This window comes from Myotis myotis, unplaced genomic scaffold (assembly GCF_014108235.1).
Source record: "Myotis myotis isolate mMyoMyo1 unplaced genomic scaffold, mMyoMyo1.p scaffold_m19_p_3, whole genome shotgun sequence".
Classification (NCBI taxonomy): domain Eukaryota; kingdom Metazoa; phylum Chordata; class Mammalia; order Chiroptera; family Vespertilionidae; genus Myotis; species Myotis myotis.
The window spans coordinates 67,845,588-67,864,706 of NW_023416335.1; the positions used below are offsets into that span (position 1 = coordinate 67,845,588).

At 35.7% G+C, this 19,119-nt stretch overlaps 1 non-coding gene across 1 annotated transcript; it reads right to left on the reverse strand.

Annotated features, from left to right (window-relative positions):
• Positions 1-9,902: 9,902 nt before the first annotated feature.
• On the reverse strand, positions 9,903-10,021 carry LOC118652167. Its single transcript, XR_004966449.1, has one exon. It is a non-coding gene; the product is annotated as a 5S ribosomal RNA (ribosomal RNA).
• Between the last annotated feature and the right edge of the window lie 9,098 nt (positions 10,022-19,119).

A 19,119-nucleotide genomic window follows, 5' to 3' on the forward strand; every position in this document is an offset into this window, starting at 1 on the left:
GTTTTATAACAACTTTGTTAAAGATACTGTGTTTTCAGGAAAGAATCAAGGACATTCTCTGTTTCCATATAAGACATGCAGTCTTAGGTCACACATACTGATCCTAGAAACACACACACACACACACACACACACACACACACAACAAACAAACAAACAAATTTCTGATAATAACTATTTAGGCCCTTTAAGGAGGACTTACATCACTCAGTTATTCTTATGTGTTATACCAGCCAGCTAGTAGGCCTTTCAATACCTAGTTCCATTAGACTAATGAGTCTAATCATAGTTTAAGAGATCTCCTTAAAGACAGCCATCTAAGACTGCCCTGTTTGTTCACTTGATCATCAGCCTGGCTTTCATTTGCTGTATGGACAGACTAACTGATAAGTGGCTATGAAGATGGGTGCACCAAATATGTCAACAGCCTCTGATAGATTTTTGTGTGTGTCAAAGTGGAACTAGCTCTGACCTCCCCTGATGTATCCAAATGACTCCTTGGTAATATTGAGAAATATGGTGATTAAATCATGATGAGAGCCACCTGGCAGACCCAAAAATTGGATAAAATTAAGCTGTTTGTAACAGTTTTAGAGAGCCTCATCTGGCTTTGTGAGAAAAGCTTAAGGAAGCGATTTTAAAGACAAAGATAATAAGTGCTCCTCTCTTTCCCATATCTCTTAAGTTTTATGGTATTCATTCAACAGGTGCCTAAATTATTGCTCTTCACTCACAACAAAAATGGTTTGTTCTATTACTGTAACTATAACTTAATTTTTCCCAGTGAGCACAGATCAGATTCACATATGACCTGTGGTCACTGGGAAAAATTAAGTTATATTCATATATAATCTGTCATATGGAAGGGTTGGGTGCAAAAGAACAAGCACAGTTTTCTGAACTTAGTCTATTTTAACATGTGCAGTGTTGACTTAGAAAACACTGTACTCAACTAACTACTCAATTAATTATATAACTGGGATTATCATAATCAAGCAAAAGAATTCAGATGCCTGAATAAATCAAAATTAAGATTGAATCCTCTAGGCCCTTTTGATTAGGCTTTTATTTTAGAATGGCAGCAATCAGGATGGTCTAGGCATGCTTTTTTAGAGAGAACATGTCTAGAATGCATAAAGGTGGAATTCTGAATATTAAAAGGTATTTCTATAGAACCATATTCCTTATTCCTCCTGCCCCCAGCCATACACTGGCCAAGAGAAGAGGATTGCTTTTTTGAGTCAACTACATATTTGGACCAAAGTAGCTTAATAAGGTTTTGGACCAAGAGGAAATAAGAAAGGCAGGATCAGAAATATTTTACAATTTGAATTTTAGAAGTCAGTCTCAATGTTTAAAAAACCAAGAGACTGAATGAAAGATGGTAGCGATTGTGGTAATCCATCAATACTTTGACTACCAGTCTATTTTTGAGTGACAGTTTTGATAAAGATACACCATTATGGGAATGCAAATGTTCTGGAAACCTGAAACCAGAAGTGACACTGGCCCACAATTTTAAGTGAAACTATAAAATGGAGAGTCCCACTGAGCTAGCAGTTCTGTTTCAAATAGTGGAGAGGTAAAATTTTCAATAAAGAAATAATTGTTACTTTTTCATGAGTAACCAAGTTACTGCTGGAGCCAATCGGTTGCATTCTTGAACACAAATTTCCCATTTCACTAATGAGATTTGTTGGGTACTATTCACCATATTCATCACTGAGTCAAAGATGATGCACCACAAAATGGGAATTTTAGACCAGAAACTAAATGGCATTTAATTTCAACAAGAATAGTAGCAAGCCAAGAGATGCTTTTTAAAATGTTATACTTGGAAGATGTCCGTATTAAACCTGTTGGGTGGGCCACACATCCAAAACTCTCGCACAGGGTGCTTTTTGGTAGAAGCTGGCTCTATTTGCAGAGCTTCCAATCATCAAAACATTAGAAACAAAAACTCAAAAGTACCAGGAAGTTACTGGAGCCCAGATGTACAAGCCTTTCTGTGTATGCTGTCTTTCTCATTAGAATTCTCTCTGACACTTATGGAATGGGGATGAGTGAACGTGTAACACAATCGTAACCATATAGCATATACATGTTTACTAGTATTATACATTCAGAGATAGAAGCAACAACAACATACATTTTATTGGCCGCAAGCTGCACTAAACACCATACATCCACACACCCCGCCCCACAAACATTCATGTTAGTGTCTTTTCCAATTCTGAAAAATTTGGTCAAACTTCATTTTTGAATTTGTGCAACTCCTTTTCTTTCTTTTACATATACAAAAGCCATAAAATTTGATACTCCTGCCCTCAAATTTCCCTAGATGTGTATAGCCATCAGTTATCTTTAGGAGTAAGGAGAATTTAGCTCTCTCTCTCTCTCTCTCTCTCTCTCATCTTTCTATCTATTTAGATTTTGTGGGGTTTTTTTTGTTTTTGCTTTTAATCCTCAACCAAGATATGTTTACAGATTTTAGAAAGAGAGAGAGAGAGGGAGAGGGAGAGAGAGAGAGAGAGAGAGAGAGAGAGAGAGAGAGAGAGAGAGAGAGAGATGAGAGAGACCTCCATCAGCTGTCTCCAGTATTCTCCCTGACAGGGATGGAACCTGCAGCCTAGTTATGTGCCCTGACTGGGATTCAAACCTGAAACCATTCTGATATAAGAACAATGTTCCAACCAAATGAGTCCCTGGGTTGGGTCTATTATCTATTTATTTTAAATGGAATTTATTGGGATGATTTTGGTTTGCAAAACCATACAGGTTTCAAGTGTATAGCTCGATAAAACATCATCTGCACACAACACAGTGCACCCATCACCCCAAAGTTTCTTTCCATTGCTATTTTCCCCCCTCCTTTGCCCATATCCATCTACGCCCCACCCACCTTGCCCTCTGGCTATCACCATACTGTTGTCTGTATTTATGTGTTACGCATATATGTTTTTTGTTTAATCCCTTCACCTTTTTTCCCCCAACACCTTCCTCTCTGACAACTGTCAGTATGTTCCATGTATCCATGCCTTTGCTTCTATTTAGTTTTTCAGCATATTTTGTTCATTAGATTCCACATATAAGAGATCATATTTTTTTTTGTCTTTCTCTGATTGGATTATTTCACTTAGCATTACAATCTCCATGTCCATCCATGCTGTCACAAAAAGTAAGAGTTCCTTCTTTTTTACAGCCAAGTAGTATTCCATTGTGCAAATTTAACAGTTTTTTTTGTTGTTGTTTTTCTACTCATCTATTGATAGGCACTTGGGCTATTTTTAGATTTTAGCTATTGTAAATAATACTACAATAAACATAAGGGTATATATATTCTTTCAAGTTAGTATTTCTGACTTCTTAGTATATATTCCAAGAAGTTTCATTTTCAATTTTCTGTGAAAGTTCCATACTTTTTACCACAATAACCAAACCAGTCTGCATTCCCACCAGCAGTACATAGGATTCCCTTTACTCTACATCCTTGCCAGTACTTGTTATTTGTTGATTTACTGATGAACGCCTTTCTGACAGATGTGAGGTAATATCTTATTTTGGTTTTAATTTGTATCTCTCTGATGATTAATGATATTGAGCATTTTTTAATGTCTATTGACGATCTGTATGTTCACTTTGGAGAAGTGTCTATTAGATCTTTGCCCATTTTTTTAATTGGATTTTTTTTTTCTTTCTGGTGTTGAGTTGTATAAATTACAACCATATGCAAAAAATTGGACAAGCTGGGTAAAATGAATAAATTATTAGAAATATAAAATCTAAAACTGAAGCAGAAAGAATCAGAAAATCTAAATAGATATGTTACAACTAGTGAAATCAAAGACGTAATAAAAGAAAAGCTCTCAGCAGACAAAAGTCATGAATCAGATAGCTTCAATGACAAATTTTACCAAATATTTAAAGAAGAACTAAAGCCTATCATTTTCAAATTATTCCCAAAAATTCAAGGGGAGGGAAGACTTACCAAGGTGTTTTTTTATGAGGTCCGCATTATTCTAATTCCAAAACTAGATAAAGATAATACAAATAAAATTATAGGTCAATATCCCTGATAAACATAAATGTTAAAATCATCAACAAAATACCAGCAAATTGAATCTAGCAATACATTAAATAAAAGCACACAAAATAGTCAAGTAAATTTATTAAAAAATGTAAGATTGGTATAATATTTGCAAATCAATAAACATAAACATATATATCACATAAACAAATGAAGGATAATAACGGCATGATCATATCAATAGATGCTGAAAAAGCATTTGTTACAATCCAGTACCAATTTGTGACAGAAACTCTAAGCAAAGTGGTAATATAGGGATCACACCTCAACATAATAAAGGCCATACATGACAAACCTGCAACCAACATCATACTCAATAGGCAAAAACTAAAAGCGGTTCCCTTAAGATCAGGAACAAGACAGGGATGTGCGCTTTGACTACTCTTATTCAACATAGGACTGGAAGTTCTATCCACAGAAATCAGACAAAAAGAAAACATAAAGGGCATCCAAATTGGAAAAGAGGAAGTAAAACTGTCGTTACTTGCAGATGACACGATATTGTAAATAGAATTCCTTAAAGACTCCACCAAAAAAACCTACTAAATCTAGTAAATACATTCAGCAAAATAGCAATAAACATAATTAATATCAGGAATAGATAGCATTTTTACACACCAATAATGAACTATCAGAAAGACAGTTTAAGTAAAGAATCTCACTTACTATTGCAATAACACCGAAAAGATAAATTTAACCAAAGAAGTAAAATACCTGTACTCAGAAAAGTATAGGACATTGAAGAAAGAAACTGAGGAAAATTCAAATAAGTGGAAGCATATACTGTGTTCATACATCAAAGAAATAACATCATTAAAAGTCCATACTACCCAAAGCAATCAATAGATTCAGTGCAACTCTTATTAAAATACCAATGTCATATTTCTAAGATCTGTAACAAATATTCCAAAAAATCTATATAGAACCACAAAGACCCCAAATAGCCTCAGCAATCTAGAGAAAGAAGTACAAAGTTGGAGATATTACAATACTAGATACCAAACTATATTATAAATTAGCCATTGTAATAAAAACGGCCTGGTACTGGCATAATAACAGGCATATAGACCAATGGAACAGAACAGGTAGCCTAGAAATCAACCCAAATCTCTATGGTCTACTAATATTTGACAAAAGAGGTAAGAACATACGATGGAATAAAGACAGTCTCTTCACTAAATGGCATTGGGAAATTTGGTCAGGTAAATGCAAAAAATGAAACTAGATCACCAACTTACACCATATGCAATCATAAACTCAAAATGGATAAAATACTAGAAATAGAAGTCATGAAACCTACAAATCCTAGAAGAAAACATAGGTGGTAAAATCTCTCACAGCATTATTTTTGCCAATATATTTCCTTGGACAAGTGAAACAAAGGGAAAAATAAACAAACAGGACTCCATCAAACTAAAAAGCTTTTGCACAGTAAAAGAAACCATCAACAAAACTAAAAGGGAGGCCACTAAATGGGAGAATATATTTGTTAATGATACATCTGATAAGGAGTTGATTTTCTGCTCCGTTTCTAATCATCTTTCATTTTAAAACAACGGAAGACAGGATAAGATGTCAGCAATCCTGATAATCTCCTATATTATTATAAAGCCAGGGATGGTTAAGGATGCGTGGAGGAAAAATATATCCAAGGCAATGAGCAAAGAATATTTATTTTTAGTCTCAAGCATAGTGAATGCTTGATGCTCAACCAAACTCTCAAAATTGTCTTACTCAAATTTCATATTGGCTGTATGGTCATTATTCCTAATACCATCAATTTCAGCTTTAAGGATCCACTGACTCTTTTATCACTTTACTTTTTTGTTGGAAACACACAGTTTTCATGCTTTGATTAGAGTAAGACAATAGCACCTTGTTAAAATAAGTTCATCTTTATCAAACTCATTTTCTCTCTTATTGTCATAATAGTAGCTCTTAGATAAGAGCTACTTTAATTCAAACAAATGGAAGCATATACCACCAGTTTATTATTATTTTTTAATATATTTTATTGATTTATTTTTTTACAGAGAGGAAGGGAGAGGGATAAAGAGTTAGAAACATTGATGAGAGAGAAACATTGATCAGCTGCCTCCTGCACACCCGCCACTGGGGATGTGCCCGCAACCAAGATACATGCCTTTGACCAGAATAGAACCTGGGATCCTTCAGTCCGCAGGGCGACACTCCATCCACTGAGCCAAACCGGTTAGAACTATCTACCACCAGTTTTAAGATCTAGGAGTGTTTTTCATGTCAGAAGAATTGATTGTAAAAATTAGCTAGACACATTTGGTTCTGTTTCTTATTCCCTAATGAATCCAATGCATTGGTATTTTAAGCTCCTTCAGAGGCAATACAATCCAAAATACTACTCATTGCCTTACCTGTGGTTTCACATGGAAGTTTTTCTGTTTCAGAAAAATTTCCTCAGGAGGGCCAGATCTTCCCTATAGTAACTGATATTCAATGACTACAACCCTAAGATATTTTCTTTGCTGTTTTTGTGAATCAATATAAAATTGTCATGATGAATTATAGAAATGTCTGATTGGTATTGGGGTATTTCTATTCTTCAGCCTGGGGTAATGTTATTCTTCTTTTACAAGCATTATGCATTCCACTTCTTCATCCCCCAATGACCCCAGGCTTTTAAAGTGCTGTGGTTTCAGCCCATAGTGGTCATGAATTTCTTTCTATCATTATTTTGTGAAGATAGCATATCTGTGTAACTGTTGTCAGATGAGGGGGAAAGGGAATAGGCCACAAAGTTATGTCCATTCAGAATGAATCTTAGTCCTCATTATTACAATGGCATAGACCTGAGCTTAGAACCAGATGGCAAAGAAATGCCCCATCCAATAGGAGAGTTAGCAACAACCAGGATACCATTAAGCAAGCTGAGTTTTGCATCATTTCACAATACTCCATCAGTAGTCATCACCTCAATTTTCTCCCAATGAAAGTCAACAAAATACTGGAGCATTTATTGCCAATTGTTCATACAATTTATCTACATAGTGATTTCCATGGACTCCCTTAAGTCCTGTAAATTACCCAACAGATTCTCATCCTTCTTCAAAAGAGCTATGTATCTGTGAATATCCAATTCTTCACATCTAAACTGCCAAGAAATGTCAAGGTTCTGAGATTTTACCCTGCTTCCATCTAACAAGTTAGCATGCCACAATTTCATAAATGTTAAAAGATCTAAGACTCCGGGGTCAAAGATGTAGGACTATATTACTCACAGCACAGTAAGCAGCATAAAATCAAAATATGACTTGCATATGGGTGCCATAAAATATAGGCCCAAATAAATTCCAGTATATATGTGGTGGGCTGCATTAAAGGAGAGGAACTCTGAGCTTAAGGAGCAACTTCTATTTAGCATACCTACTCTTTGCTTTGGATGGAAGCATTTCTTTTATTACACTAGATAGCAACCATGTCTGCCATTTGCTTCAAATGTTATATCTCAGGGCTATTGTGAATCTGCCCTTTGCATCAAGGGAATATATAGACATATATTCCAAAACCATTTACTGTATAGATAGTACAGAATAGGCAGAGTTGACTCACTCTCAAGATGTGCAGAAATATAAGACATTCATGGAAAATAGTCTCTCAATAGTCCACACATATATTTTGTTTTTAGTTTTTTAGGCATATCTCTTTGAACTCAAATTATATTTCTGAAGAACTGATATTTTGGAAAAATGATATGAATTATAAAATAAAATTATCAGCACAATAGGCAAATACTCATCCTATATACTAAAAGGCTCATATGCAAATTGTCCCCTTGGGAGTTCAACTGACTGGGAGTTTGACTGCTTGCTATAATGTGGCTGACTACCAGGGAGCAGCATGGAACAAAGGAAGGCCCTGGTTGGCAGCCAGAAGGCCCCAATTGGCCCTGATCACCAGCCAGGCTAAGGGACCACACCCGTGCATGAATTTCATGTACTGGGCCTCTAGTTTTTGAAATAAAAGCACTATGTATAGGGACAGTTTCTTTGAAACTTTTTTTGACATTATTTTCTTTTTATTGAACATTATTTTCAACAACATAGCTTTAAAAATCCAAATCCTTAAATAATTAAAGTTATACCAATTTAGAGATTATTCAGTACAAATCTATTTTTTTAAATGAGGAAACTGAGAAAAATTGAGGTTAAATCTGATGTTGTGATAGAACAATATAATTACCAAGAGTGCTAAGTAGAGGGACATGGGTTTTCCTCTAATTCAAAACTTATGAAATGTTTTTACATATTTTCATTTGCATAGAAATGTGAAAAAATTAAGAAAGAAAATTATATATGCTCACATATGTACATATTCATATACATTTATAGAAGAAAAAATTAAGTTCATGTAAATGAGTTAACACATACAAAATGTTCCACATTCCATTTATTAGGAAATGTACAGTGACATTAAAATTTTCATTTAGATGAATCAATGCTACTATATTATTGAAGCTAGAAAGCATCATCTACATGTATAAAACTTCATATCTCAAAATAGCCCTGTTTAAAACTAGGCCAAAATATAAACTATGTATTTACTTGATATGCAAATTGGAAAATAAAGGAAAATTAGAAAATTAAAATAAGAAAAAATGTAAAATGATTTTTATTCCACCTCAGTATTGAGTGACAGTTTCATTAGTATAATGATCTAAGAGTGCTTATAAAATGTATAAAATAAAAGAAACATTGTATCCTATAACAAGTTTACAAAATATATTAGGGAAGCTAAAACAGAAAGCAGAAACTATTTAAAAATAATAAGAAAGTCATATATTATAAGAACAAAATAGTGCCAGAGAAATGCATACACAAACAGAATTTTAAAGAATATCAGATTTAATTATTATTTTTTACACATTAAGATCGTCTATTCTCTACCTGTAGAGGCTTCTTAATGTGATCTATGTCCAAAAGTTGTCACCAATCTTTTCCTTCTCTTGTCCACATTTCTCTTCCCTACATCCACATCTCTATCTGATTATAAGAATATTCATTTGTATATGCTTTAACTGTAGACTATAAAATATATATGAAATTAAGTCCTACCCCCAAATCACTTTTAAATAAAATTGATTTAAAAGTCAATTCTAACAGGATGAAATTTAGCATTTACCAAAACCATTAGCTAAGTATCATGCCTTCTTTCCCATTGATTTCAGAGAAGGAAAGGAGAGAGAGAGAGAGAGAGAGAGAGAGAGAGAGAGAGAGAGAAGAAAGAAATATCAATCGGTATCTTCCTACAGGTACTCTAAACAGGGATCAAGCCTGCAACTTGGGAATCAAACTTGTCACCACCAACCACTGAGCACCACTGGCCAGAGCTAAGTATCATGCTTTTTAATTAAAAATAAATATTTATCACACCACACTTAAAATTGATGTTATTAACTTCATGATAATTTTATACATTTTTCATAAATATACATATGTAAATGACTTGTGCTGAATAATTTCCAAACTTATATACATCCAACAGTTATATGTATTATATATATGTTTATATATGTGTATAATTTACATACCCCAAATTAAATGTTTATTATGTCTTAATCACTATTTTGTTTGAGGGTCCTGGGAATAAAAGTTTTAAAGAAATCAATTATTTTCTGTTATTAAGGAAATTACATAGAATATAGAGTAAGAGAATAGCAGATATATAAGTAAGCAATTTTTAAACTCCCATTAATATTACATATATGGATTGAGGTGTGTACAGGATTCATTCCTAACTCTGACCACCATGTTATATCTTTCCAGTTGATTTTTTTTTTTATAGCCTACAGCACCCGGTATTCCCAGGCGGTCTCCCATCCAAGTACTAACCAGGCCCGACCCTGCTTAGCTTCTGAGATCAGAAGAGATTGGGTGCGTTCAGGGTGGTATGGCCGTAGACCCAGTTGATTCTTAAAATACCTAGCTTCAACAATCCTTAAACAACATCAATAGGTTAATCCTTTAGACCCAATAATATCTACTTTCCCTCATTGCTTCATAATCCTCTCTCTCACCTCTCTTCTTACCCACCAAATACTTGATTGACTCTCTGAAATTGTCTTGCTTGGCAAATCCATTGTGGTAAAATATAACTTCTTAAATTCACAATGGAACTTAACTGAAGAACAATGCATAAAAAATTCAACTTGATGATCACAAACCTCACGTTCATGACAATTAATAAAATTATATTTCATTAAACAGAACAAGTAAATATATGCATTATACTAACACATGTATAGAGGTATATCTATAGTTATTTCTCTATGTATCTATATGATGACCAACATCTATCTGATGATAGACAGAGTTAAATATGTAAATATATGTATGTTTTATCATTTTACACATACATATATATTACTGTGTGTGTGTGTGTGTGTGTGTGTGTGTGTATTCACGATAGCCTTAACTCTAATCCAGTATCACTAAGTTTCTTATAGCCTTCTGTACATGCTTATTGGTACCTTCCAATTCTGAATGTGAAAAATATATCTCCCAGTTTTTACTATTATTTGCATATTTGTTTAACCCAAGTATATATGCAAAGTAATTTCAGAATTGATAACATGTATCCTTGTGTCCCTATGAAAAATAAATTTACCAAGGAGAATACAATATATATGTTTAGTTCTTTTTCTCCCTTAGGCTTAGGGAGATATTATAAATTACTTTCAAGATATTATAAATTACTTTCTGCCTATCTATCTAAAAGTAGAAAGATAGAAGATGATAGATAGATAGATAGATAGATAGATAGATAGATAGATAGATAGATGAAAGACAGAGTCATTTGATTGAGTTTATACATTCAGCATTCCATGCTGAAACTTTTGAAATCTGCTTATTTTTAAAGTTTGCATATGTTTAAATCTTGGGCTTGGGTTCATTTCCAATCTAACCCAATATATATGCAGGCATTGCTACCACTAAACTAACCTTGAAATCAAATTTACATACTTTTAAAAATCTCATATTTTTACTTAAGTATTTTGACAGAACACACTGCATGTTTCCAGTCACCACCAGATGTACAGACTCACTACCAACCAAAGGAGAGCAAGGTTAGTATCAGGAACAGGATAACCAGCCAAGTCAAACTACATGACCACAGAAAAATCTCCTGATACTCCCCTCAACTCCCACTTTCCTTTTATCATATATAATTAGATAGCTTGACAAGAGCTGTTAAGATGATTTTGAGGACAAGAGTCTCTCATCTTCTCAAGTCACCAGCAGTTGGCACTTGAATAAACCACTTTCCTTTTTGCAAGCACCTGACTCATGATTTTGACTTTCGTTGTGACAGGCAGCCAAACTTGGGTTCAGTTTCAGCATTTGGTGATCCATCCAGAAGCAAGTGATGACCGCTAGTAAGTCCTGGAATTATCAATGGGGGTTCCCTAGCTTCCTGTGGAAGATGAACCCCCTGAGAGATACTAGGGACACCATCAGTGGCTAAGATATATTTTCTCAAGGAAGTCTATGTACTCTCTCAGGGCTGGTCACCTGCCATGTGGCTCTGAAGAAAAATATTGTCCATTTGCACTGAAAAGCAGCCCCAAAAGTGACCCTAGTCCTCTTTTTCCTGAAAGGATTCAGAGCCAAGATCCTTGGGGGAATGTGGTAGACAATTAGGCAGATAAGATCAGAGCAAGGAGGAGAAGCCAGATACTGAAGGTCACCAGAGCGGAAAGCCCCTGGTGCCCAGCAATGTGAAAAACCAGGAAAACAAGGACTTTGCCCCCATGGTAACCTTTCTTCTACATACACACCACTGGTCATGCAGTTAGACACTCTTATTTTTCCTCCCTAGAGATAACATTTAAACTTCAGGTGTATTTCAGCTCCAGCCTCAGAAAAACAACAAAATCGGGAGGGTAATGCCAGGACCAGTTGCATTCATTAATTACTGTAAAAAGAAATAATATAAAAAAAGGGACCTCTAGAATTAATGCGCATATTGCAGGGAGGAAGGACATTGGAGGGAATATTACCTTAAACTTAAGAAATAAGACAAAATAATCTAATAACAAGAGGGAGACTCATTGATTGATAATAGAACAGGGCAGCAACCTAAATGATCAATGAAAAGGCCCCGGGGCTTCTCTAGATACCTCCCAACTCATCATTATATTCCCACAGGAGCTCCAGGTGCAACTGACAGGTGGGAAACAAAAACAAGAAACAAAAACTCCCTACAGTCTCGGTCACAGGGGCAATGGGACAAATACAGTAACAAGCCTTCCTCCAGCCTTGGTGGCTCTCAACCTTCCTAATGCTGCGACCCTTTAATACAGTTCCTCATGTTGTGGTGACCCCCAACCATAAAATTATTTTCATTGCTACTTTATAACTGTAATTTTGCTACTGTTATGAATCTTAATGTAAATGTCTGATATGCAGGATGTATTTTCAGGGGTGTCAAACCATAGATCTTAAGTTATCACAAGCTTCCTCTATATGCCTGAATAGCCTATCCCTCTACTGGGATGGGACTTTCTCTTCACCTACAGGTCTCACCAGAACATGCACTCCGATCCCAGATGTTTTAAACCTGATGAGGATGACTTGGAGGATAACTTTGTTCCCTCCAAAAATCTACGAACAAATAAATAAAACTGTTTGGGCAGATGGTACTCTCGTGCAAGCAATCAATGTTTATGGAAGCAACCTGAACTTTTCCAAGAGGAATCTCAGATGGTGATGAATATTTCCTTGAATATACACGCCTACCTTAGTGGTCGAGTGTAGTCTCACACCAGCATGTACTTCCCAATCCTCCCAAAATTCTAATTATTATTGCTAATGAAACTGCCACCTCCTTAGCTAACTAGCATAATACTATAGATTCTCTAATAAAAGTAGTTTTAGAGAATAGTATTGCTTTAGACTAGCCGTGGGCAAACTATGGCCCGCGGGCCGGATCCAGCCCATTTGAAATGAATAAAACTAAAAAAAAAAAAAAGACCGTACCCTTTTATGTAATGATGTTTACTTTGAATTTATATTAGTTCATACAAACACTCCATCCATGCTTTTGTTCCGGCCCTCCGGTCCAGTTTAAGAACCCATTGTGGCCCTCGAGTCAAAAAGTTTGCCCACCCCTGCTTTAGACTATATTCTAACTGAACAGGAAGGGGTTATATATGGCTATTAACTCTTCCTGTTAACTATATTAATAATAGCCTAGGTGGCGTCACGCCCTCAAGTCATCACAAGATGGCTGCATGCACAGTGGAGGTGGGGTCCAGTGGCTGCTCCAAGCGGTGAGGCCTGGGGGTCCCTTGGCTTTGCTCAGCATGGAGGAGGCCGGTCCTGGCATCTCTGATGCCTCACATGGAGGAGGCAGGTCATGGTGAAGGAGGCAAGTTGCAGCAGGGGAGGGCAGCTGTGGACGATCAGGCCGGCAGGGAGGGCAGTTGTGGGTGTTCAAGCAGGCAGGGGAGGGCAGTTAGGGGTGATCAGGCTGGCAGGGGAGCAGTTAGGCATCAATCAGGCCAGCAGGGGAGTAGTTAGGGGCCGATCAGGCTGGCAGGCAGAAGTGGTTAGGGGCAATCAGGCAGACAGGCAGGCAAGTGGTTAGGAACCAGTGGTCCTGGATTGTGAGAGGGATGTCCAACCGTCCCTGTGGAATCTGGCCTAAACCAGCAGTTAGACAGCCCCCAAGGGGTCCCAGATTGGAGAGGGTGCAGGCCGGGCTGAGGGACACTCCTCCCTGCCCCCCCATGCACGAATTTCATGCACTGGGCCTCTAGTACTTATATAAAAACCATGGCCCAAGTAGAAACTACTATTATAAAAATTAGACAACAGGCAACCTGGCTCCAGCAGACAATTGACCACCATACATCCTTATTCAAAGGGGCCAGAGATCAATTCAGTTCTCTTTTCTTTTGAATACTTCAAGGTTTTGATTCTTTCCTATGGGGATTAGCAAAGCTTAGGCTGATTACACTTCAAATAATCCTCCTATTGTACTTAGACATAAACTAATATTAGCCTGTATCACATCTACAAGAAAACATATGTCTGCCCAAATACTAATCCTTAACCAACTATGTTCCTTTAACCCTCAAAGATTTGCCACACAACAGATACATCTCTTCCATCAGAAGAGATGCATGCATACCTCATTAATACCTGTCAGACTCCATAAATATGAAGTGAAAATTGACACTAGGCAGTTGCTACTATCAAGCTATCATTGAAATCCTGGTAAGAGATCACTAATAATAAAATAGAAATTTATGTACTTAAAAAAGCATATATTTTAAAGTGTCTTAGCAGAGCTTACTATTCCTGTTTCCAATCACCATCAAATGTACAGACTTTCTGGTCAGCCACAGGAGAGCAAGATTAGTATCAGGAACAGAATGACCAGCTGAGTCAAACTACATGTCTGCAGAAAAGTCCCCTGCTACTCTCCTCATCTCCCACCTTCCTTTTGCCCTACGTAGTTAGCTAGCTTGACAGCGCTGTTAAGGTCATTTTGAGGACAAGAGTCACCCATCTTATCAAGTTGTCACCACTTGAATAAACCACTTTCTTTCTCCTATGCACCTGCCTCATGAGTTTGGCTTTCACTGTGGCAGGAAGCAAAAACTTGAATTCAGTTTCCATATCATCTGGCTCTGTATGTGATACTATGGGACTAGGAGCAATGGAAATCTACACATATATTGTGAAAAAGGTACTGTTTTCTTGGTCATGAGTAATAAAAGCATTTGTCTTACAAGTTTGTGCCAGTATCTATGAATGTGTTACTGACTAACTCATTAGTTTGTGTGGTAGTCAGATCACCCACACCCCAAAGATTGTCATTCTTTGGTTATTCAATCAAATGCTAATTCAAGTACTGATGTAAAGGCATTTTGCATAAGTAAATAAATTACAGACCTCAAAGAGGGAGATTATTTGAATTATTATGGTAGGCCCAACGTAAAACTTGAAAGCACAGAAATTTTTTTTCAGTTGGAATCAGAAAGATACAGTGAAAGAGGAAAACAGAACAGATGAGACCAAAGAAATGCAATTTATCATGAATACTATAAATAATGGTTTCAGATACTTTCATAAAAATTTCTACTATGACCCAGTAAAATTATTTAAAAAAAATCTAAGTTATCATGGCAAGAATTTAGAGCTATGGAAATGCTCATATACTGTTGTTGGGAGTCCAACCATTTTGGAAAAATGGAAGCATCTAAAATTGAACTCATGCTTTTCTTATGATTCAGTAATTCCATTCTTATGCACACATACCTCATAAATGCATGTATATGAAGATATATACTATATATTAATATTCACACTACTCATAATAGCCACAAGCTAAAAACTACTCAAATGTCTACCAGCAGTTGAATAAATAAATTGTAACGTATTAACATATTCAATTTTCTCTTGCAATTAGAATGAATAATTTAATAGCATATTCAACAGTACATGAACTACTCAAATAAACCCTTGATCAAAAGAAGCTAAACACACACACACACACACACACACACACACACACACACACATAAAAAGTGTGAACTATATCATTCCACTTACATAAGCCAAAGAAAGAGGTAAAATTGCTTGTACTATTACTATTGTCATTAATGTCTAAAGATGACCAAGGGATACCTATAGCATGAGGTAAATGCTTTATTTCTTGAGATAGATCCTGGTTATAAAGGCAAGTTCAGTTAATGAAAATTCACCTAGCAGTGAATTTATGATTTGTGCTATTTTCTTTATGCATATTATTTTTAAAATATGTTTTTATTGATTTCAGAGTGGAATAGAAAGGCAGAGAGAAATAGAAACATCAATAATGAGAGAGAATCACCCATTGACTGCCTCCTGCACACCTCCCACTGGAGATCAAGCCTGCAACTCGGGTATGTGCCCTGCCTGGGAATTGAACCATGAGCTCCTGGTTTATAAGTCAATACTCAACCATTGAACTACACCAGCCAGGCTTTATGCATATCCTTTAAAATATATATGATTCAGCATTAGTGCTAAAGTGATGGACAAGGGAAAAACATTTAGCAAAATTTTCTGGACAAGTACAATTTAAAATATTAGATAGATATTATTTATAATATACACGGATATAAATTCCAAAGGTACTAAGATATACTACAATATGCTGCATTAGGATACATAAAATATATAAACATGCAGTGTATGTACTGTAGACCAAGTCTGAATGCTAAATATATGAGATATTATGAGGTGAAGAGACGAAAACAGAGAAGAATAAGGACATTTGGAACCTGATTTTCCAGGTGCCTGGCTTCTAATGCCATGAATTATTGAATTGAATCAAAGGCCACTAAATTTAGAATTTAGGATAATGTACATTTTAAATCATACATTTGTAGACCTCTTGATTTGTATCACATAGTACTTACACTGCTAAATCATAACTACTGCAGCTTTAGTTATGCATACAGTTTTATAGGCCATTATTATCTGATAAAGGTTGCATTTAACATCCTAGGAGAATACCATTTGTAAGTGTATATTAATATTCACTTAATCAACAATTTGATGGATTCTTTATGTTGCTACTTCCTTTTGTTAAAAAAAAGGACATTGGCCAAATTTCTAGGATCAATATGCTCTACTCTGTCTATATTTTATGATATTTCGTCCTGTCATCACAATGTCTGTTCTTGTGTGTTTACTGCTACCGTGTCCTCAGACTGATTCTTAGTAAGTGAATTCATATTCTGTAAGAACCCTAGTTCTATTTTGAATAACTGATCATATTAATTCCTAAGCCAGGCTAAAACTACAATGGGAAGGGATTTGACCTAGAGATTGATGTATTTTTTGTTTGTTTTTTAGAGTAGAAAGCCATAGATTGAACACTTTATTTTATTTATTATTTTTTTTAATTCTCACCTGAGGATATGTTTTCCATTGCTTTTCAGAAAAAGTAGAAGGGAGGGAAAAAGGAAGAGAGAGAGAGAGAGAGAGAGAGAGAGAGAGAGAGAGAGAGAGAGAGAGGTCTATGTGAGAGAGACAAATTGACCGATTGCCTCCCACACTCTCTCTGAGCAAGGGCGGGGAGTGAACCTGCAACCAAGGCACCAAAATGTCTTTGACAAGGAATCGAACTGCATGCCTCCCCGCTCCCTGCAGGCTGATGCTCCAACCACTGAACACACCAGCCAGGGCTGAACACGTTTTTTATATATATTTTATTTTTTAATCCTCACCCAAGGACATTTGTCCAGTTATTTTTAGACAGAGTGGAAGGGAGGCGAGACAGAGAAAGAGAAATATCAATGTGAGAGAGACACATCGATTAGCTGCCTTCCCACTAGGGCCCTGGGCCCCGGGGATCTAGCCTGAAACCAAGGCACATTCCCTTGACTGGAATCAAACTCAGGACCCTTCAGTCCACAGTCAGGCGCTCTATCCACTTAGCTAAACTGGCTAGGGTGTGGACTGAACACTTTTAATTAACATGAACAAGTCAGTTATTTAGGAGAATAAAATTGGCAAAACAGCTTAAAAATAGCTTAGAGTGGATTGATACTAGGTAAGGAAAAAGGAAATAGTCATATCCTCATAATTTCATACCCTGATATATCAGCAATGAGAACTGAAAAACAAAACAATGGAAACTCTGTGAGAAGGATAAACAAAATTTGATGTGTAGCAAATTTTTGGTATGAAATGGGCTAATGTGGGCATGATTATCTGATAAGGAAAGAAGTGCTTAGGTTCATCTACATTTAATGCATGAAGATCAAAAGCTTGCTAAATCAATGATTACAAGGGTTTCCAACACTACATTAGGGGCATGTGGAAAGTAGGGAGTGTGCAAGTATAGTAGGTAGCTAGTTATGAAGATATATATATATATATATATATATATATATATATATATATATATATATAAATTTGTTAATCCAAATAAATGTTAAGATATCTAACATTGGATATTTTCATATACACATATGAAAAAGCTCATATGTTAGTATTTATTGGTAATATAAATTATTATATGTTAAGTGGTAATTCAAAAGTTTATAGATCTAGAACATATCTGGTGTTCTTATAATACAGGGTTGGGCAAAATTAGGTTTACAGTTATTCATACGGAAAATCATATGATTAATTAATAATAAATAAATAATAATACAAGAATAAACTCTGTGTTTTGTGTACTCACAACTATAAACCTACTTTTGCCACACCTGGATATAAACTAAATAATAATACATGCTTGAGTAGAATATAACCCAAGCTTAAGAGTATATATAAAATCCTATATATAAATTCCTTTAATAATAATCTATCCTTAGGTCTAAATACCATAGTAGTGAATGCTCTGAACAGTAATTACACCGTAAACAGCCTCTAGTATTTTTTTTTTTTGGGGGGGGAACAATTGACAGAGTACTTGCGACCAATTTTGGGGGTATAAATCTTCCCATCGTGACCTATCCCAAAGCTACCAATGATTTAACACATTTTTGGAACATTTAATAAATGGCTCTGAAGAACTTGGGCTAAGTCCAACACATCACTGTGAGTCAGTCACTTGAATTTATGTCACAGCTCTATACATTATTAGCTGAAATATTTTTAGTTTTTTAATTCCCTAACCATGGTGTTCTCATTTCTAAAAAGCGGCTCTACCAGAACCTGCCTTACAGGACCACTGTAAGGATTACTACTTGATGTAATTACTTACCATCAATTTACACTGCAGCTCAATACATGAGTTAAGCCCAACTACTTCATGGAACATCTCCACATATGTTTTTAGTTATCTCTGACCAGTGACAACTAATGGATATATTTACTTTACTTGACATCTTGCTACCACACATCTTGAAAGATTCGTTGTTCTTGGTTGCCTTTGCATTAATATCTTCTCCACCTTCTAATGAATCTACTAGTTACTACTCTTTTCATGATCTTGAATGGGTTTTCCTTTTCCTACTCATCTTTCAGCATTAATATTAATCAAGTTAGATA